This window comes from Bufo bufo, chromosome 6 (genome assembly GCF_905171765.1).
Source record: "Bufo bufo chromosome 6, aBufBuf1.1, whole genome shotgun sequence".
NCBI classification, from domain to species: domain Eukaryota; kingdom Metazoa; phylum Chordata; class Amphibia; order Anura; family Bufonidae; genus Bufo; species Bufo bufo.
In genome coordinates, this window is record NC_053394.1 from 267962012 (window position 1) to 267980776 (window position 18765).

Genomic DNA, 18765 nt, shown 5'->3' on the forward strand with positions numbered 1-18765 from the left:
CCACCAATGGGCATTATACCTATCATAGACGTCATCACCTTTCATCAATCAGTTATATATCCATTTCCTCTGTAAGGATGGCTGTCATCCTGGCATTCCCCTGATTATAATGCGCACGCTCCAAAAGAGCTACAAGCATCCAGCCTCCGAAATAGATCACGTGATTGCATTGCTTCGGCCCATGTGACCCGCAGTATCATACCAACTACATCATGTGCTCAGCTGAACCACATGACCTGCAGGGCCATAACAGCTAAGTCATGTGCTTCAATCTGACCCACATGACCTATAGCCCCGATCACTTGACCTACTCACTCACAACGTTACTGTTACCATACTGACCCACCTACTCATATATTCTATATCTCCGAATCCATAGGAGTCTAAAAATTAGAGTTTAGTGAATCTTCCCACTTGCTAGGAGACTATATAGTTTCTAAGGGATGTGTCTGACAGAAATTTCTTTATGTTCGCTGATTTATATCTCGCTTGATGGAGGAACCAGGTGCACTCCAGCCTTCATCTATAAAACACAGATAAAAAACATATTAGAATAAAAACAATAAAAACCCCTTAAAAAATCTGACCCCTATTACATATATAAAATACCACTCACATTGAATTCTATATTTAATCCATATGGTTGTAGAGCTTTCAAGGCAAAGATCCACTTTAAATCTTTCTTCCTAAGTTTAGCTTCTCTATCACCACCTCTCCTCAATACTCCAACAGAATCAATCACACTAAATCTGAGTTGATGAGTGTGCATATTCCACAAAATGTTTTGCCACCGGTTTGTCCAACATCTTTTTCCTGATGGTGCTTTTATGTTTATTTAGCCTCTCCCTGATCTCCATTGTGGTCTCACCCACATAAATGAGGCTACAAGGGCACTGAATCATGTAAATCACTTCCCTTGATCTGCAAGTGTAATAACCATTAATCTTGAATACCTGTCCAGTATATGGATGCCCAAAGGTACCTCCTTTGATTATGTTGCCACAATTGCAGCAACCCAAACACGGGAAGTTACCTGATTTACGCGGAGCTAGATAGCGTTGTCTCTCCACCTGTACACTACCCACATCGGACTTAACCAATCGATCTCGTAAGTTGTCTTTTTTTTTACGCCATCAACGGTTGAATTTGAAAATCAACCACTGAGGGTACACCTTTCTGTAGAATATGCCATTCTTTTTTCAGAATCCGTGCTATTTGGCTGCTGTGATTACCATATGTAGACACAAATGGAATCCTACGTGTGTCCCTAGCTTTAGGGGTCCCTTGTGGAATAGTTTCCCTCATTGTATTCACCACTCTCTCGAGATCTCTGTAACAATCTATGTTGGTAACCCCTGTTTCTGAACTTCCCACACATTTCCCCCACTCTCACGGTAAAGCGGTGTTCATCGGATACTATCCTCCTTACTCTAAGTAGTTGACTCCATGGGAGTGATTCTATCATTCGCTGTGGATGGCAACTATCATATCTAAGTAGGTTGTTTCTATCTGTGGGCTTTTGATACAAATCAGTTCTAATACCGCCATCCTCCATGTAAACCATGACATCGAAGAATTGCAATTGTTCTCGTGACACTACCTTAGTGAATTCGAGGCCCAAAACCCTTGTGTTCAAATGATAGTGAAACATTTCTAATTCCTCAAGCATACCACACCAGATCAAAAAGATGTCATTGATGTAGCGCCACCAGCACAGGATCCTCTCCATAAATGATGACTGGTACACTGGCCTATCCTCCACCTCGGCCATAAAGATGTTAGCGTAAGTGGGGGCCATAATTAGACCCCATCGCTGTCCTCCGCTTCTGTTGGTAGTAGGTGTCTCCAAAGAGGAAGTAATTCCTCCTGAGGACTACCTTGAGGAGCTGGAGGACAAACCGTGTACCAGTCGGAGAGGTCCCTGCCCTGGACCGCGCCATATTGACCGCTCTCAAGCCCTGATCAAGTTCAATAGATGTGTAAAGTGAGACCACATCAAAACTCAAAAAATAAAAGAATTCCGGTAACATAATGTCTTTCAATAAACACCTGGAGTAGACCTGGTTGATGGTGGAACCATGTACACTCCAGCCACTCCAGTTTTTTATCTGTGTTTTATAGATGAAGGCTGGAGTGCACCTGGTTCCCCCTTCAAGCGAGATACAAATCAGTGAACATAAAGAAATTTCTGTCAGTGATGTGGTGACACATCCCTTAGAAACTATATAGTCTCCTAGCAAGCCGGAAGATCCACTAAACTCTAAGTTTTAGACTCCAATGGATTCGGAGATATATAATATATAAGTAGGTGGGTCGGTATGGTAACAATGACGCCTCCGATGTGAGTTCGTCAAGTGATCGGGGCTATAGGTCATGTGCGATCACGTGACCTATTTCGGAGGCTGGACGCTTGTAGCTCTTTCGGAGCCAGGATGACATGGGAGCTCACATGGTGGGGTGCCCAGCTGCAGCCATCCTTACCGAGGTAATGGGTATATAACTGGTGAAAGGTGATGACGTCTATGATAGGTATAATGCCCATTGGTGGTTTTAATTAACACAGGTGATAATATGTTGCAATATATCATGTTATTGGTAGATTGATATGGGAGGTGGGTCTAAGTGTGCTTTATATACTCCTTTCTGACATTTCAAGAATAGCTTGAAAAAGGCTACTATGTAGCCGAAACGTTGCTGTTTGTGGACATTTTGTACTGTTCTATGCACCACGTGTGAATAAAGCCTGTTGGATTGGAGATGCTGCCATCACTTTTTTTGTGGACTTTATCGTATTGACTCCTATGGATCAGGAGTCTTTGATTGGCTGTTGCAACTCTGAAAATCCAAAATGAGGTACTGATGTGCTGTTCCTAATTATTTATTGCCTATCCTAAGGATAGGTCATCAATACTAAAAGCCCGGAGAACCCCTTTAAAGGGGCTGTCCAGTTTAAGGAGGAAACTAGACAACACCCAGGATCCGTGTCAAATAAAGAACAGGTAAGTACATACCTGACAGATAAAGCACTGCCACTCTGGTTCTTATCCCCAGAGCAGCAGTGACATCACGTCAACAAAGTATATCTGCTGCAGCCAATTACTGGCCATAGCAATTCACTTGATTGGCTGCAGTGGTCGTATGTTGCCGACATGACACCACCCTTGCATCCAGGTAAATAAAGCCTGGTCAGAAGAACTGGAGCAGTAGCATGGGATCTATCAGGTAAGTACTTACCTGTTATTATTTTAGGCTGATCCCAGGGGTTTCAGGAGCAAACTGGACATCCCCTTTAGGCCACACAAGTGCAAGTGAAGGCACATAAGATCAGCACAAATTTCAGTGCAGATTTATGTGCGTTTCTGCACTGTATCTGCACCAAAATCTGTGTTTTTTGGTGTGGATTTGATGAACGACATTATTAGTGATCATTTATTCTTCTTTCAACAAATTTTGCATAAATTATCAGTACATGTGAATGTAAGAAACGTTGTAATATATCTTATCAGACACCCCCCCCCCCCCCCTCCCCACAAGCTAACGTTGAGAGATGAGACAGACGGTCAACTCACTGAAGGATCAGGTTACATGCTGTCCATAGAAGTCTATGGAGAGGGGAGGAGGAGGTTGCTGGCAGAGAGAGAATAGGCATTTTTCTCTGATATTAGAACATTTCTAAATTCACCTGTACAGTGAAATAAATGTTAAATAAAAGCAGTATTTTTATTTATTATTATTTTAGGTACCCTCTACCTGCTTCGAAGTGCATATATACACATGAGCACCATTTTTGTTACGTAATATAAAAACCTAATTAGATTTACTTATATATATACACATATACTGTATATATACACATATACATATATATATATTCCATGTTGACATATGCACATATTGACACCAAAAACCCATAAAAAGATATAGTACGATGCAAAAGAATCAGGTTTTACAACCTCATTCATATTATTTGAAAAGATTTTATGAATCTACCACATGCTTTCCTGCAAGAGCATTGGCGTACACAGAAAAATCATGAGGCCCATAGCAAAGTTCAGAATTGGCCTCTCCCACATATAGCTAGGGATGGACTTTCAGCATTCTAAGGGCATGTTCACATCTGTGTTGGAGGCTCCATTTAGGACACTCATTGCAGATTCCCCCCCCCCCCCCCCCCCCCAAAAATAAAAGTTGACAAAAGCAGACAAAAAAAAACAGGTACCCAAACTGACCTAATTATTGTCAATGGGGAGTGTTTGACTCTATTCATGTCACTTATGTACTGGATCCAGCACTTCCGTTATTTTTGTTGTCCTCTAATGGAGCAGAACAATGAAAATATCTAGTGCAGAAGTGAATGTGCCCTAGTAGTGTTTGAGAACACCTATGTATACTTAAAAAATTGTATTCCTGTTTTTTTCCAGAGCATCTACTGCCTGGACCTGCTGTATGAGAGACAGAAACCTTAGCAGTTAAGTCACAGGCATAAAGATCATCTGTCAGCATGATCAACCCTATTAAACCAGGCATACAGCCTTGTAGGGTTGATCGTGCTGATAAAAACTCTTTGTGGCCCCAATACTGAGAAAAATGTTTTTTATATTTTTATGTAAATGACATAAATGGAGCGCAGAGGGGCTGGCCAGAGCCCTTGGAGCACTCGTTTGTTTTCTTAGTAATGGGGCCATGGACAGTCATGATAAGGATAATATTTTTATCGTGATCAACCCTACCAGGTTTTATACTTGGTTTAATAGGGTTGATCGGGCTGACAGATGCTCTTTAACTATGGTAAATGGGAGGATTTTGTCTGACTAAGGCCTCATGCACACGGACGTTTTTTTTTTGCGGTCTGCAAAAACGATTTCCGTTGTTCCGTGATCCGTGTCCGTTTTTTTCTTCCGTGGGTCTTCCTTGATTTTTGGAGGATCCACGGACATGAAAAGTGAAAAAAAAAACTAAGTCAAGTTTGCATTGAAAATTATAGGAAAAACGGACACGGATCACGGACATGGATCACGGACGCGGATGACTATCTTGTGTGCATCCATGATTTTTCACAGACCCATTGACTTGAATGGGTCCGTGAACCGTTGTCCGTGAAAAAAATAGGACAGGTCATATTTTTTTCACGGACTGGAAAAACGGATCACGGACGCGGAAGCCAAACGGTGCATTTTCCGATTTTTCCACGGACCCATTGAAAGTCAATGGGTCCGCAAAAAAAACGGAAAACGGAACAACGGCCGCGGATGCACACAACGGTCGTGTGCATGAGGCCTAAATGTGTCAGTAGTATTTTTCCCATAATCTACTGGGATAATGTGTGTGTGTATAAATATTATACTGTATAATAAGACACACTTTTTATCCCCCAAAGTGGGAGGGAAATGTCAGTGCATCTTATAGGGCGAATGCTAATGAGCGCGCTGTACTCGATGCCTCCTTGTCCTCGGCGAAGGACATCAGTGCGTGTGACCTCACACTGTGCGGCGTCGGGACACAGTACAGCATGCAACAGAAAGAGTTGGAGGAGCAAGAGCTGGATCCCCAAAGCGGCAGCGGCGTCCAGAGCAGGAGAGGTAAGTTGATTTATTGTTTTTGTCTGAATCGGGGTCTGATCTGAGGTCTGATTGGGGATATTATTAACATGGGGGTCTGATTTGAAGTCTAATTGGGGATCTTATTAACATGGGGGTCTAATCTGAGGTCTAATTGGGGGTCTTAATAACATTGGGGCTCTAAGCTGAGGTCTGATGAAAAATATTTTCTCTAATACCTAGGTGCGTTTTATGGGCATGTGCATCTTATAGGGTGAAAATACAGTATCTAAATATATACTGTAATTTTATTATATATACAGTCAGGTCCATAAATATTGGGACATCAACACAATTGTAACATTTTTGGCTCTATACACCACCACATTGGATTTGAAATGAAACAAACAACATGTGCTTTAACTGCAGACTGTCAGCTTTAATTTGAGGGGATTTACATCAAATCAGGTGAACGGTGTAGGAATTACAACAGTTTGCATATGTGCCTCCCACTTGTTAAGGGACCAAAAGTAATGGGACAATTGGCTTCTCAGCTGTTCCATAGCTAGGTGTGTGTTATTCCCTCATTATCCCAATTACAATGAGCAGATAAAAGGTCCAGAGTTAATTTCAAGTGTGCTATTTGCATTTGGAATCTGTTGCTGTCAACTCTCAAGATGAGATCCAAAGAGCTGTCACTATCAGTGAAGCAAGCCATCATTAGGCTGAAAAAACACAACAAACCCATCAGTGAGATAGAAAAAACATTAGGCGTGGCCAAAACAACTGTTTGGAACATTCTTAAAAAGAAGGAACGCACCGGTGATCTCAGCAACACCAAAAGACCCGGAAGACCACGGAAAACAACTGTGGTGGATGACCGAAGAATTCTTGTCCTGGTGAAGAAAACACCCTTCACAACAGTTGGCCAGATCAAGAATACTCTCCAAGGGGTAGGTGTATGTGTGTCAAAGTCAACAATCAAGAGAAGACTTCACCAGAGTGAATACAGAGGGTTCACCACAAGATGTAAACCATTGGTGAGCCTCAAAAACAGGAAGGCCAGATTAGAGTTTGCCAAACAACATCTAAAAAAACCTTCACAGTTCTGGAACAACATCCTATGGACAGATGAGACCAAGATCAACTTGTACCAGAGTGATGAGAAGAGTATGGAGAAGGAAAGGAACTGCTCATGATCCTAAGCATACCACCTCATCAGTGAAGCGTGGTGGTGGTAGTGTCATGGCGTGGGCATGTATGGCTGCCAATGGAACTGGTTCTCTTGTATTTATTGATGATGTGACTGCTGAAAAAAGCAGCAGGATGAATTCTGAAGTGTTTTGGGCAATATTATCTGCTCATATTCAGCCAAATGCTTCAGGACTCATTGGACGGCGCTTCACAGTGCAGATGGACAATGACCCAAAGCATACTGCAAAAGCAACCAAAGAGTTTTTTTTAAGGGAAAGAAGTGGAATGTTATGCAATAGCCAAGTCAATCACCTGACCTGAATCCGATTGAGCATGCATTTCACTTGCTGAAGACAAAACTGAAGGGAAAATGCCCCAAGAACAAGCAGGAACAGAAGACAGTTGCAGTAGAGGCCTGGCAGAGCATCACCAGGGATGAAACCCAGCGTCTGGTGATGTCTATGCGTTCCAGACTTCAGGCTGTAATTGACTGCAAAGGATTTGCAACCAAGTATTAAAAAGTGAAAGTTTGATTTATGATTATTATTCTGTCCCATTACTTTTGGTCCCTTAACAAGTGGGAGGCACATATGCAAACTGTTGTAATTCCTACACCGTTCACCTGATTTGGATGTAAATACCCTCAAATTAAAGCTGACGGTCTGCAGTTAAAGCACATGTTGTTTGTTTCATTAAATCTATTGTGGTGGTGTATAGAGCCAAAAATGTTAGAATTTTTAGAATTGTGTCGATGTCCCAATATTTATGGACCTGACTGTGTATATATATATATATATATATATATATATATATACTATTATGTATGTTATGACAATAGTTAGTAAGGTTTCAGTTTCTTATACAGCAGATCTTGAATGGCCTAACTCCTTAGAAAAGAGCACACGCTTATTAATTGAGCAATCCAGATTTTTAAGCATGCTTAAAAATCATCACTTGCGGGGGCAGATCGTGCTGTCTAATAACAATCTGCTGAGGGCAAACAAATAGTCAGTATGGGGACGAGTGATGGTATAATGATAGCTCCTCCCCATAATTTGGAGGAGATCGCTACATGTAATAATAGTGGTCTCCTCTGCTAGCAAGCAGGTGATTGCCGGGAAGGAACTCTTCCCTCACAATCGTCTGCCTGATCTTTTAAAGTAATATAGCCCTTAGAGCAGCCTCCAAAATGGGGAATGGCTGAACCATGACTCTTTAGAAAAGTGCAGGGACTCTTTAAAGTTCCCTGGCCGCGACCCAATTGCGTGGTTTGTCTCTATTGACAGCACACCTCTGATCTCCTGTGAGCTGGGGTGAGATGCACTTTATTAATTTAAGATGCAACTCTGAAGTGATGAGTCACGTTTTGCTATCTGGCACTGGCAGTAAGATGGAGGAATATACTGTAGGTTTGGCTGATACCCTGAGAATGAAGCCTAATGAAATGCATAGTGACCACTATAAGATCTGGTGAAGGAGGAATAATAGTATGAAGCTATTTTCAGGGTTGGGTTAGGTTCCTTTTTTCTAACAAAAGGTACATTACATTTTACACAATTGTATGCCTCAAACTTTGTGGGAACAGTTTGGGGAAGGGCCTTTTTCTGTTCCAGTATGACTGTGCCACTGAGACATCTATAAAGACATGGATTCAGAAGCTTTGTGTGGAAGAACTTGAGTAGCCCGCACAGAACTCTGACCTCAAATGCATCAAACATATTTGGGATGAATCAGAATGCTGACTGCAAATGAGACTTTCTCACCTAACAGCATTGCCCAATCTCACAAATGCTTTTCAGAACAAACAGCCCAAAATTCCCACAGACACTTCAAAATGGTATACTTTCCTTTTGTGAAAGGGATTACCCATGTTTACCACCAGCATGATATATCCAACACTTAAATTCCAGCTGTCATGTCAACTCGTAGTCTGAATCCAAACCAGCTACATGACTAGAGATGAGCGAATCGAAGCTGATGAAGTGGAATTCGATCCGAATTTCAGGAAAAATTTGATTCGCACTGAGCCGAAATTCCTTGCGCTTTGTGGTAACGTATCGCGTTTTTTCCTAAAATGGTTGCTGCACGTGTGAGGACATGGAGAAGGGAACTCTGGGAAGGCGGGATCACCCATAATGCCATGCATGCAGTCAAGCAGCAGCCAGCCAGCCCTGTGATGTCACAGCCCTATAAATAGCCATCTTAGATTCTGCCATTCACCAGTGTACTTAGTAAAGGGAGAGACGTCTGCAGGCGCTAGGGACAGTGTTAGAAAAAACTTATTTGTGCTAAAAAAAACGATTTACAAGTGCAGGAAAAGATTATTCAAGGTGTAGGGAAAGGGATAGGGAGGAATCATTCCGCAGCAATTATGTTGAACAGAGTTCAGTAGTGGAGGTTACTGACTGGGTAAGGCCTCATGCACACGGACGGTTTTTTTTGCGGTCCGCAAAAACGGTTTCCGTTGTTCCGTGATCCGTGTCCGTTTTTTCTTCCGTGGGTCTTCCTTGATTTTTGGAGGATCCACGGACATTAAAAATGAAAAAAAAATCTAAGTCAAGTTTGCCATTGAAATGATAGGAAAAAACGGACGCGGATCGCGGATCACGGACACGGATCACGGACGCGGATGACAATCTTGTGTGCATCCGTGATTTTTCACAGACCCATTGACTTGAATGGGTCCGCGAACCGTTGACCGTGAAAAAAATAGGACAGGTCATATTTTTTTCACGGCCAGGAAACACAGATCACGGATGCGGCTGCCAAACGGTGCATTTTCCGATTTTTCCACGGACCCATTGAAAGTCAATGGGTCAGTGAAAAAAAACGGAAAACGGAACCACGGACACGGATGCACACAACGGTCGTGTGCATGAGGCCTAATAGGAACATTCCCATTACACCTTGCTGCACTGACTGGGGATCCAAATTGCCATTATACATCTCTGTAATTCCAGCAAACCGTTCTTATTAGGGTTCAAGTGTTTGATACAGCCATTAATAGGGTTTATTACAAGGAAATATTTCTTTATGTCTTATTTACCATTGTGCGGTGCAGTTATATGTTCTAAAGCATTTTTTTGGGCTTGTATTAGTGGGAAAAAAGGGCTTATTAGCCACTGTGTGGTTAAGTGCTAAAATTACAGCACTTTTTGGCATGTATTAGTGGCAAAAGTAAAATATATTTGCCGTTCAGCGGTGCAGTTATCTGTTCTAAAGTCTTTTGTGACATGTATTAGCGGAAAAAGAAAAAATATATTTGCCGTTCAGCGGTGCAGTTATCTGTTGTAAAGCCTTTTGTGACGTGTATTAGCGGAATAAGAAAATATATATTTGCCGCTCAGTGGTGCAGTTATCTGTTGTAAAGCCTTTTGTGACGTGTATTAGCAGAGAAAGAAAAAATATATTTGCCGCTCAGCGATCCAGTTATCTGTTGTAAAGCCTTTTGTGACGTGTATTAGCGGAAAAAGAAAAAATATATTTGCCGCTCAGCGGTTCTGTTATGTGTTGTAAAGCCTTTTGTGACATGTATTAGTGGAAAAATAAAAAGTATATTTGCTGCCCAGCGGTGCAGTTATCTGTTGTAAAGCCTTTTGTGACGTGTATTAGCGGAAAAAGAAAAAATATATTTGCCGCTCAGCGGTGCAGTTATCTGTTGTAAAGCCTTTTGTGACGTGTATTAGCGGAAAAAGAAAAAATATATTTGCCGCTCAGCGGTTCTGTTATGTGTTGTAAAGCCTTTTGTGACATGTATTAGTGGAAAAATAAAAAGTATATTTGCTGCCCAGCAGTGCAGTTATCTGTTGTAAAGCCTTTTGTGACGTGTATTAGCGGAAAAAGAAAAAATATATTTGCCGCTCAGCGGTGCAGTTATCTGTTGTAAAGCCTTTTGTGACGTATATTAGCGAAAAAATATATACAGTCACCTAAAGAATTATTAGGAACACCTGTTCTATTTCTCATTAATGCAATTATCTAGTCAACCAATCACATGGCAGTTGCTTCAATGCATTTAGGGGTGTGGTCCTGGTCAAGACAATCTCCTGAACTCCAAACTGAATGTCAGAATGGGAAAGAAAGGTGATTTAAGCAATTTTGAGCGTGGCATGGTTGTTGGTGCCAGACGTGCCGGTCTGAGTATTTCACAATCTGCTCAGTTACTGGGATTTTCACGCACAACCATTTCTAGGGTTTACAAAGAATGGTGTGAAAAGGGAAAAACATCCAGTATGCGGCAGTCCTGTGGGCAAAAATGCCTTGTGGATGCTAGAGGTCAGAGGAGAATGGGCCGACTGATTCAAGCTGATAGAAGAGCAACGTTGACTGAAATAACCACTCGTTACAACCGAGGTATGCAGCAAAGCATTTGTGAAGACACAACACGCACAACCTTGAGGCGGATGGGCTACAACAGCAGAAGACCCCACCGGGTACCACTCATCTCCACTACAAATATGAAAAAGAGGCTACAATTTGCACAAGCTCACCAAAATTGGACTGTTGAAGACTGGAAAAATGTTGCCTGGTCTGATGAGTCTCGATTTCTGTTGAGACATTCAAATGGTAGAGTCCGAATTTGGCGTAAACAGAATGAGAACATGTATCCATCCTAGGATGGCTACTTCCAGCAGGATAATGCACCATGTCACAAAGCTCGAATCATTTCAAATTGGTTTCTTGAACATGACAATGAGTTCACTGTACTAAAATGGCCCCCACAGTCACCAGATCTCAACCCAATAGAGCATCTTTGGGATGTGGTGGAACGGGAGCTTCGTGCCCTGTATGTGCATCCCTCAAATCTTCATTAACTGCAAGATGCTATCCTATCAATATGGGCTATCAAAATCAATATGGGCCAACATTTCTAAAGAATGCTATCAGCACCTTGTTGAATCAATGCCACGTAGAATTAAGGCAGTTCTGAAGGCAAAAGGGGGTCCAACACTGTATTAGTATGGTGTTCCTAATAATTCTTTAGGTGAGTGTATATATTTGCCACTCAGTGGTGCAGTTATATGTTCTAAAGCCCTTTTTGGTGTGTATTACTGGCACAAAAAAGTATTTGCCGTTGTGTGGTAAAGTGAGAAAATTACAGCCCTTTTTGGCGTGTACTAGTGGTAAAAAAAAAGGCTTATTAGCCATTGTGTGCTGAAGTGAGAACATTACAAAGTTTTTTGGGGTGTTTACATTTCCTTTTTATTTATTTATTTGATCTAATTGTATGTCAGACAGCGAAGTGCCAGGCCCTGCACAGGGGATTGGCAGAGGCCTAAATGTTTCTGGCGCAGGCAGGTGTTGCGGAAGAGTAAGGGGGCGTGGCATCAGGGGTCGTAGCGAGAGGCATGAGCTCCCGGTGTCATCTAGCGGTTGTGTCTTGACCAGAAACCCAGCAGTTCTTGAATGGTTGACTCGGTCATCCACTTCGTCCCAAGTGACATCAGACACCCCCAGCCGAGAGTCGGTGGGTTCCTCTGACACGATGCTTAGTTGGCATGGCCCGGGAGCAGGCCCTGTGCCCCCACCTTTCCTGAACCTTCCTCTGTCATTTTCAGTTCCCTCACGGCGAGAAGTATTATATGCCGTAGGCTCGGCTCCACTTTTCAGCAAGGACGAGCTACTACTGCCCAGCCAAGATCTGAAGGAGATATCCACCGCATCCTCCGCTAGGCGGGCAAGTAGCGATGAGGAGAGTGGCATGGGAGCTGATGTTGCGAGCGGGCAGGCTCCTGACCCAGAGACAGTTGAGGAGGACATCAGTGACGTGCAGACAATACTCGGTGATAATGATGTAGCTGATCGCACTTGGGAGCCGGGTAAAGAAGGGACTTCATCATCCTCGGGAGAAGAGAGTGGCAGCTTGCCCATGAGGCAGCAGCGGAGCAAGCAAGTCGCTAGCGTGGCCGGGAGTCAGCAGGGTGGCAGCAGTGGGAGGTCAGTTGCCAAACTTGCCCGGGGTAGACCATCCGCTTCGCGGGAGCCTACCTACCCGGGAAGTAGTAGTGCAGGGGTTCACAGAGGCAGTGGTGGTAGCAGTCAGTCAATGTGTAGTGTTGGGGGTAAAATCACCTACTCGGCGGTGTGGCAGTTTTTTGTTAGGCCGCAAGAGGAGGTAAATGTGGCCATATGTAGAATCTGTGGGCAGAAGGTGAAGCGTGGCCAGGGTGCCAATGTTGGCACTACGGCCCTGCATCAACATATGCAGCGTCGCCATGAAGTGGCCTGGGAGAACCGTGGCTCAGATGTGGTGGTCCAACCTGCCGCATAAACTGCTGCATCACCCAGTGGCACGCACCCGATTTCAGGCAATCTAGGCTCCACCACCTCAGCCAAAGGGAGCTGTCTGTCCTTCCCATCATCTGCTGTTCCTGATGCTCCTGCTCCTCCTCTTCCTCTTCCTACTCCTCGTCACTCATTCCGTCAGCAATCAATCACCGAAGCGATTGCAAAGAGACAATAGTATTCGTGCACTCATCCAACGGCGCAGAAGCTGAATGTGCTCCTGTCCAAGTTGCTGGTGCTGCAGTCCCTCCCTTTCCAAGTGGTGGACTCTGCACCTTTCAGAGAACTGATGGCTTGTGCCGAACCGAGTTGGAGAGTCCCAAGCCGTCATTCCTTTGCCAAAAAGGCAGTACCAGCCCACACACATGTAGAACAGAAGGTGGGCCAGTCCTTGAGCCTGTCGGTGTCTGCCAAAGTGCACGGCAGCGCCGAAGTGTGGAGCTGTAACTGCGATCAGGGACAATACATGTCCTTTACGGCCCACTGGGTGAATGTGGTTCCTGCACAGCCACACCAGCAACTTGGCCAGGTGATGCCACTTCCGCCTCCACGTTGATACACTGTTGGTCCAACAACAATGTCCGCCTCCTCATCCTCCACCATGTCCTCAGCCTCCACTGCAGGGACAATTCACAGTGCCCCTCCAGCATACCACATGTGCAGGCCACGGCGGAGTCACGCTGTTCTGCACCTCGTTTGCCTGGGTGAATGGAGTCACACAGGGGAGGAACTGCTCCATATCCTTCAGCAAGAAATCGAATCCTGGCTTTCTCCGCGACAACTGAAAATTGGAACCATGGTCACCGACAACGGGAAGAACATTGTGTCTGTGCTGCGTCGAGGAGGGCTGAGCCATGCGCCCTGCATGGCACACATGTTCAATCTGGTTGTCAAGCGGTTCCTGAAGTGTTCGACCCATCTGCAAAAATGGCCAGGAAACTTTGCATGCACTTCAGACACTTGTACACCGCAAACCACACCCTCCTTGAGCTGCAGCGGCAGAACGGCATCGCCCAACATAGGCTGATATGTGATGTTTCCACCCGTTGGAATTCCATTCTCCATATGTTGGACCGACTGTACAAACAGAGAAAGGCCAAGAACGATTTCCAGGTAGGAGTACTCCCCTGTGTAACTTCGATGTCAGCCAGTGGCAGCTCATGCGTGACACCTGCCGTTTGCTCAGGCCCTTTGAGGAGGCCACGTTATTTGTCAGTCGCCAGGACTACGGGATGAACTGTCATTCCACTGCTTCATGTCCTGGAACAGATGCTGGTAAATCTGGCTGGTCAGGGGACTGAAGACGTGGCGCCTAGATCTCACGGCCGGATGATCCCTGAGGGGGCTAAACTGGAGCAGGAGGAGGAGGACATTTCAGCACAAGCAATGTGTAGCGAAATGGGTGGTTTTTCTACACAGATGACAGGATAGGAGGAGCAGGAGGAATAGGAGCAGCCAGAGGAGCTACAGGGCGATGAGGAAGATGAGGTAGAGGACCCAGACACACCGTGGCAGTATGCAGTGGAGATGGAGGCAGGGAGTCCCTCAGAGTCACTTGCGCAAATGGCCCACTGCATGCTCAGTTGCTTGCGTAATGACAAATTGTCACCATTCGGCAGAGGGATGACTTCTGGCTCTCCACCTTGTTGGACCCTTGCTACCGGTTCAAAATGGCCTTTTTTACACCCGCTGAGAGGGAGGACAAACTGAACTACTATAGAGACATCTTATGTAGTCAGTTGGCCGCTGCCTATCTGCACCATCGTCCATCCTCTCGCAGGTCTGACCGGGGGGGGCCCTCTGCGCTCCCGTTCCACTGCCATGGCTGCTGGAGAGGGGTGGGGTGTCAGGAGCAGTACCAACTCCATCAGCAGCAGCCTGAGTCTACAGTTGCTGATGAGCAGCTTTCTTCACCTGTATAGTAAAGAAACTACTCACCAGCAGCTAGACTTAAAGCAGAAACTGAACCAACATGTGGTGGCATACTTGGAGTATACCCTGCCAGCCGTCATTGAAGATCCGCTGGACTACTGGGCAGCGAAACTGGATTTGTAGCCACAACTGGCAGAGTTTGCTCTGGAAAAGCTGTCCTGCCCGGCCAGTAGTATGGCATCAGAGCAGTTGTTTATTGCGGCGGGAGCCATAGTTACCCCAAGAAGAACTCTCCTGTCCACCCAAAGTGTAGAGAGACTGACCTTTGTCAAGATGAATCAGGCGTGGATCAGCCACAATTTCCACCCACCAATTTCTGATGCATCAGACTAGACCATCCATGGTGCCACACCAACACTTTGACAAAAGAGACCGGTTTCTTCTGACTACCTGCCTCAGCTACAATTCTGATGCTGTCACCCACCTGATGCCAAGTGCTCCTTCTTTCACCCACCATCTTCAGCGGGTACTGGTATTGCTACCCACCTCCACATTATGTCACCTTGCCACTCTGTGGTCTCCTCATGCTGCTGCCACCTAGTCCACACTATGTCACCTTGCCACTCTGTGGCCTCCTGATGCTGCTGCCACCTCCACACTGTGTCACCTTGCCAATCTGTGGTCTCCTCATGCTGCTACCATCTCCACACTATGTCACCTTGCCACTCTGTGGTGTCCTCATGCTGCTGCCACCTCCACACTATGTCACCTTTCCACTCTGTGGCCTCCTCAAGCTGCTGCCACCTCCACACTGTGTCACCTTGCCACTCTGTGGTCTCCTCATGCTGCTGCCACCTGCCCACTATGTCACCTTGCCACCCTGTGGTCTCCTCATGCTGCTGCCACCTCCACACTATGTCATTGGGCGTTCTGTGGTCTTCTCATGCTGCCGCCAACTCCACACTCTGTCATTCTGCCACTCTGTGGCCTCCTGATGCTGCCACCACCTCCACACTCTGTCATTGTGCCACTCTGTGGCCTCCTGATGCTGTCACCACCTCCACACTCTGTCATTGGGAAACTCTGTGGTCTCCTCATGCTGCTTCACTCTGTGGACTTCTCATGCTGTTCCCACCCTCCCCACTTAATGCCTGTGCCACTAGTTTGCCTTTCGGCCGGGCTGACATCATCATTTATTTGACCCTTCTAATCGTTCAGAAGGAAGGAAAAATGAGACGCACAATGGATCCTGTCTGTGTAGCAGCTATAAGGCCAGTATGGTCCCATCAGAATTGGCTTGTGATTTGGTAGCCAAAATCAGGAGTGGGTACAAAAAACAGAAGACATGCAAATTTTCCATTCATGTGTTATCTCTGTTTTGGATCCACTTTGTTTTTTGGGGCATTAGCAATACTGATCGATTACTGACCAAATGCTGACCGAGTGAAGGCAGATGCTCAACAGACAGGATCCGTTTTTTGGGGGTTATTGTTCTGACAGATCAGAGGAATGGCAAATTAATCAGTGACGTCAACACAAACTTACTGCTGACACCCTCTCCACTCTGTCAGGGGGCTCTACTTGTATAAGCGTTTAATAGAACAGGTTCTGTATACATCTATGTGGAATCAGCTGACGATGGTGTAAAAGGAATGCGCTTCTTCTTGGTGCTAACATCGACCTGTAAGGCTGAGTTTATACTTGAGTTGTTTGGTCAGTTTTGACCCCGTGACTGCCCAAATAAGTGAAGTGTGCAGTGATTCTAAGAGCGGCGCCTGTCATCTGCATGTCATACGGACTCACAGTATTGTTTTACTACCAAAGCAGACTCCCTATGCGTGTTACTGAAAGGCACAGTGTTCTACACCACCATAAAGGCTATCTGCAGCCAGGAAATAGCAGTTTTTTAATGACATTTGCCGCAAATATATTCAGATCAAACCAATTTTTTCCCAAAAAAATTTGGCTAACCAGCGAATCTATTTTATTTTTAATTCGCTCATCTCTATTCATGACCCTACTTCAGCAACCTAAAGTTGGGCCAACGTGCACCCTATTAAGCTTAAAGGGGTTGTGCAATAATGAAGGGGAGAATTGGCCAACCCCCCACTTGGCCGGATTTATAAAGAGAAGCAACTTACGTACTTCCCAGGGCTGCCTCCCTGCTCCTTCTTCTCCTGGCCTGCAATGCTCCGCTGCACTCCCTCGCTGATCAGTGACGCCGCCTGCAGCCAATCATTGGTCGTGGCGGCGACTGGCTCCCCTTATATCGAGACAAATGGTCACATGAGGCAAGGGGATCTGGTCACCGTCGCAGCCAGTATTTGGTTACAGGTGACATCAAACTGGATGTTTTCAGTGAGGGAGCCCAGTGGAGCATCGCAGGAGTGGGTAGCCACCGCCAGGAAGCAGGTAAGTAAGTTTCCCTTTATAGGTCCAGCCAAGTGAGGGGATTGGCAAAAAAAATTATAATAATAATGCACAACAAGAATAAACTGAATCTGCATTTAAGTGAAGGTAAAGTTTAGAAACAATATAATTATTTCCCTGCGGATGGAGTGTGGTAAAAGTCCAAAATCATAAAGAAAGAAGTGTATTGCAATTTTACCTTGAAGTCATTAGCATGGTAAACGATTAAGCAGAACTGAATTCTTCATACTGTCCCTGGGAACACATGATGCAGACACTCATTAATCTTTTAACTGAGTGAGACAAGGGTTTCAGAAGGATTCGGGAACAGAAAGTAGTGTGGGAGTGCTGGGAGATTTTATATTGCAACATACAAGTTAGAAATAAAATTTTTAGACAGAACGGTTTAATAAGTAACGGTGGGATATAGAAAGGCAAAACAAATGTTTTTTTGTTTTTGTTTTTCTGAAGAAGAATTGATCCGCTTTTAGCAAAGAATAAACTGAAATAATATATTTAGTATTACAGATGATAAAATTATTTTGAGTCCAATTTTACAGTTGGATAAACAGAGAATCAAGATTAAGAATTAAAAAGTTGTTCCAAAGCCCTTTCTAATGTTTCCCTTCGGTGAATGTAAGACTTCTCTTTTACTACTGTATATAACATGGAAAAGTAGTGATGACTGCCATAGGAACTCTGATAGAAGTCAGTGGCCAGCAACTTTAGTAGTACATGTAAATGATATCATTTGTTTATATTATTGATTAAAAATACTGATCTCTGAATTTTTTTTTTGCTAGGATATGCTCCCATTGTCTGATAGGTGCTGGGACCTGCACTGTCACAGACGTACCGAGACATACGGATGTCCCTGCGACAGAGAGTGGCAGGAGATCTGTGAGACTGGCAACACGTGGTTTGATCTGGCAGGTTTTCTTTGTGGATCAATAGGTGTCTGTGTTGTTTCTGGTAATGGCCACACCCCTTGCCTCCAGGTGTTGCTTATGTGGTTATTTAACCTTCCTTATTTATTGTTGCTTCTCCCACTATGCTGTGCAGTTCATAGCTTCTGTGCCTGTGGATTGTTGGATCTTGGCTGAGTTCCTGGTGCTTACATAGCCTCGTTGAAGTTAAGTCTTTTCCTTCCCTTTTGTATTTTGTTTGGGTTCTGTGTGTTGCATTTCTCTATTGCTTGTATTAGGCCTGAAGTAGACTCCTGTTCGTCCTTCCTTTTGGAGGAACAGGTAGTCTCGTCCTGCCATTAGTACCAGGGTCCTATAGGACTAGATAGGACTTTAGGTATTCCTGTGTATGAACTCACCTACCTTTGTGGTCTGTTCATACTGGTAGTCAATCAGGATTTTGGTTAGAGCTTTCACTAGTTCTCAGGCCTGATTCCCTGTTTCCCCCTTCCCTCCTATGCTTGGTGTGGTGTTTCCCTTCCACACTGAAGCGTGACACACGC

General features: G+C 44.6%; 1 long non-coding RNA gene across 1 annotated transcript; it reads right to left on the minus strand.

Moving 5' to 3' along the window:
* Window positions 1-333: 333 nt before the first annotated feature.
* LOC121003223 lies at window positions 334-17081 on the minus strand. Its single transcript, XR_005779443.1, has 3 exons — window positions 17030-17081; window positions 617-723; window positions 334-523 (listed from the first exon to the last, which is right to left on the minus strand). It is a non-coding gene; the product is annotated as an uncharacterized LOC121003223 (long non-coding RNA).
* Between the last annotated feature and the right edge of the window lie 1684 nt (window positions 17082-18765).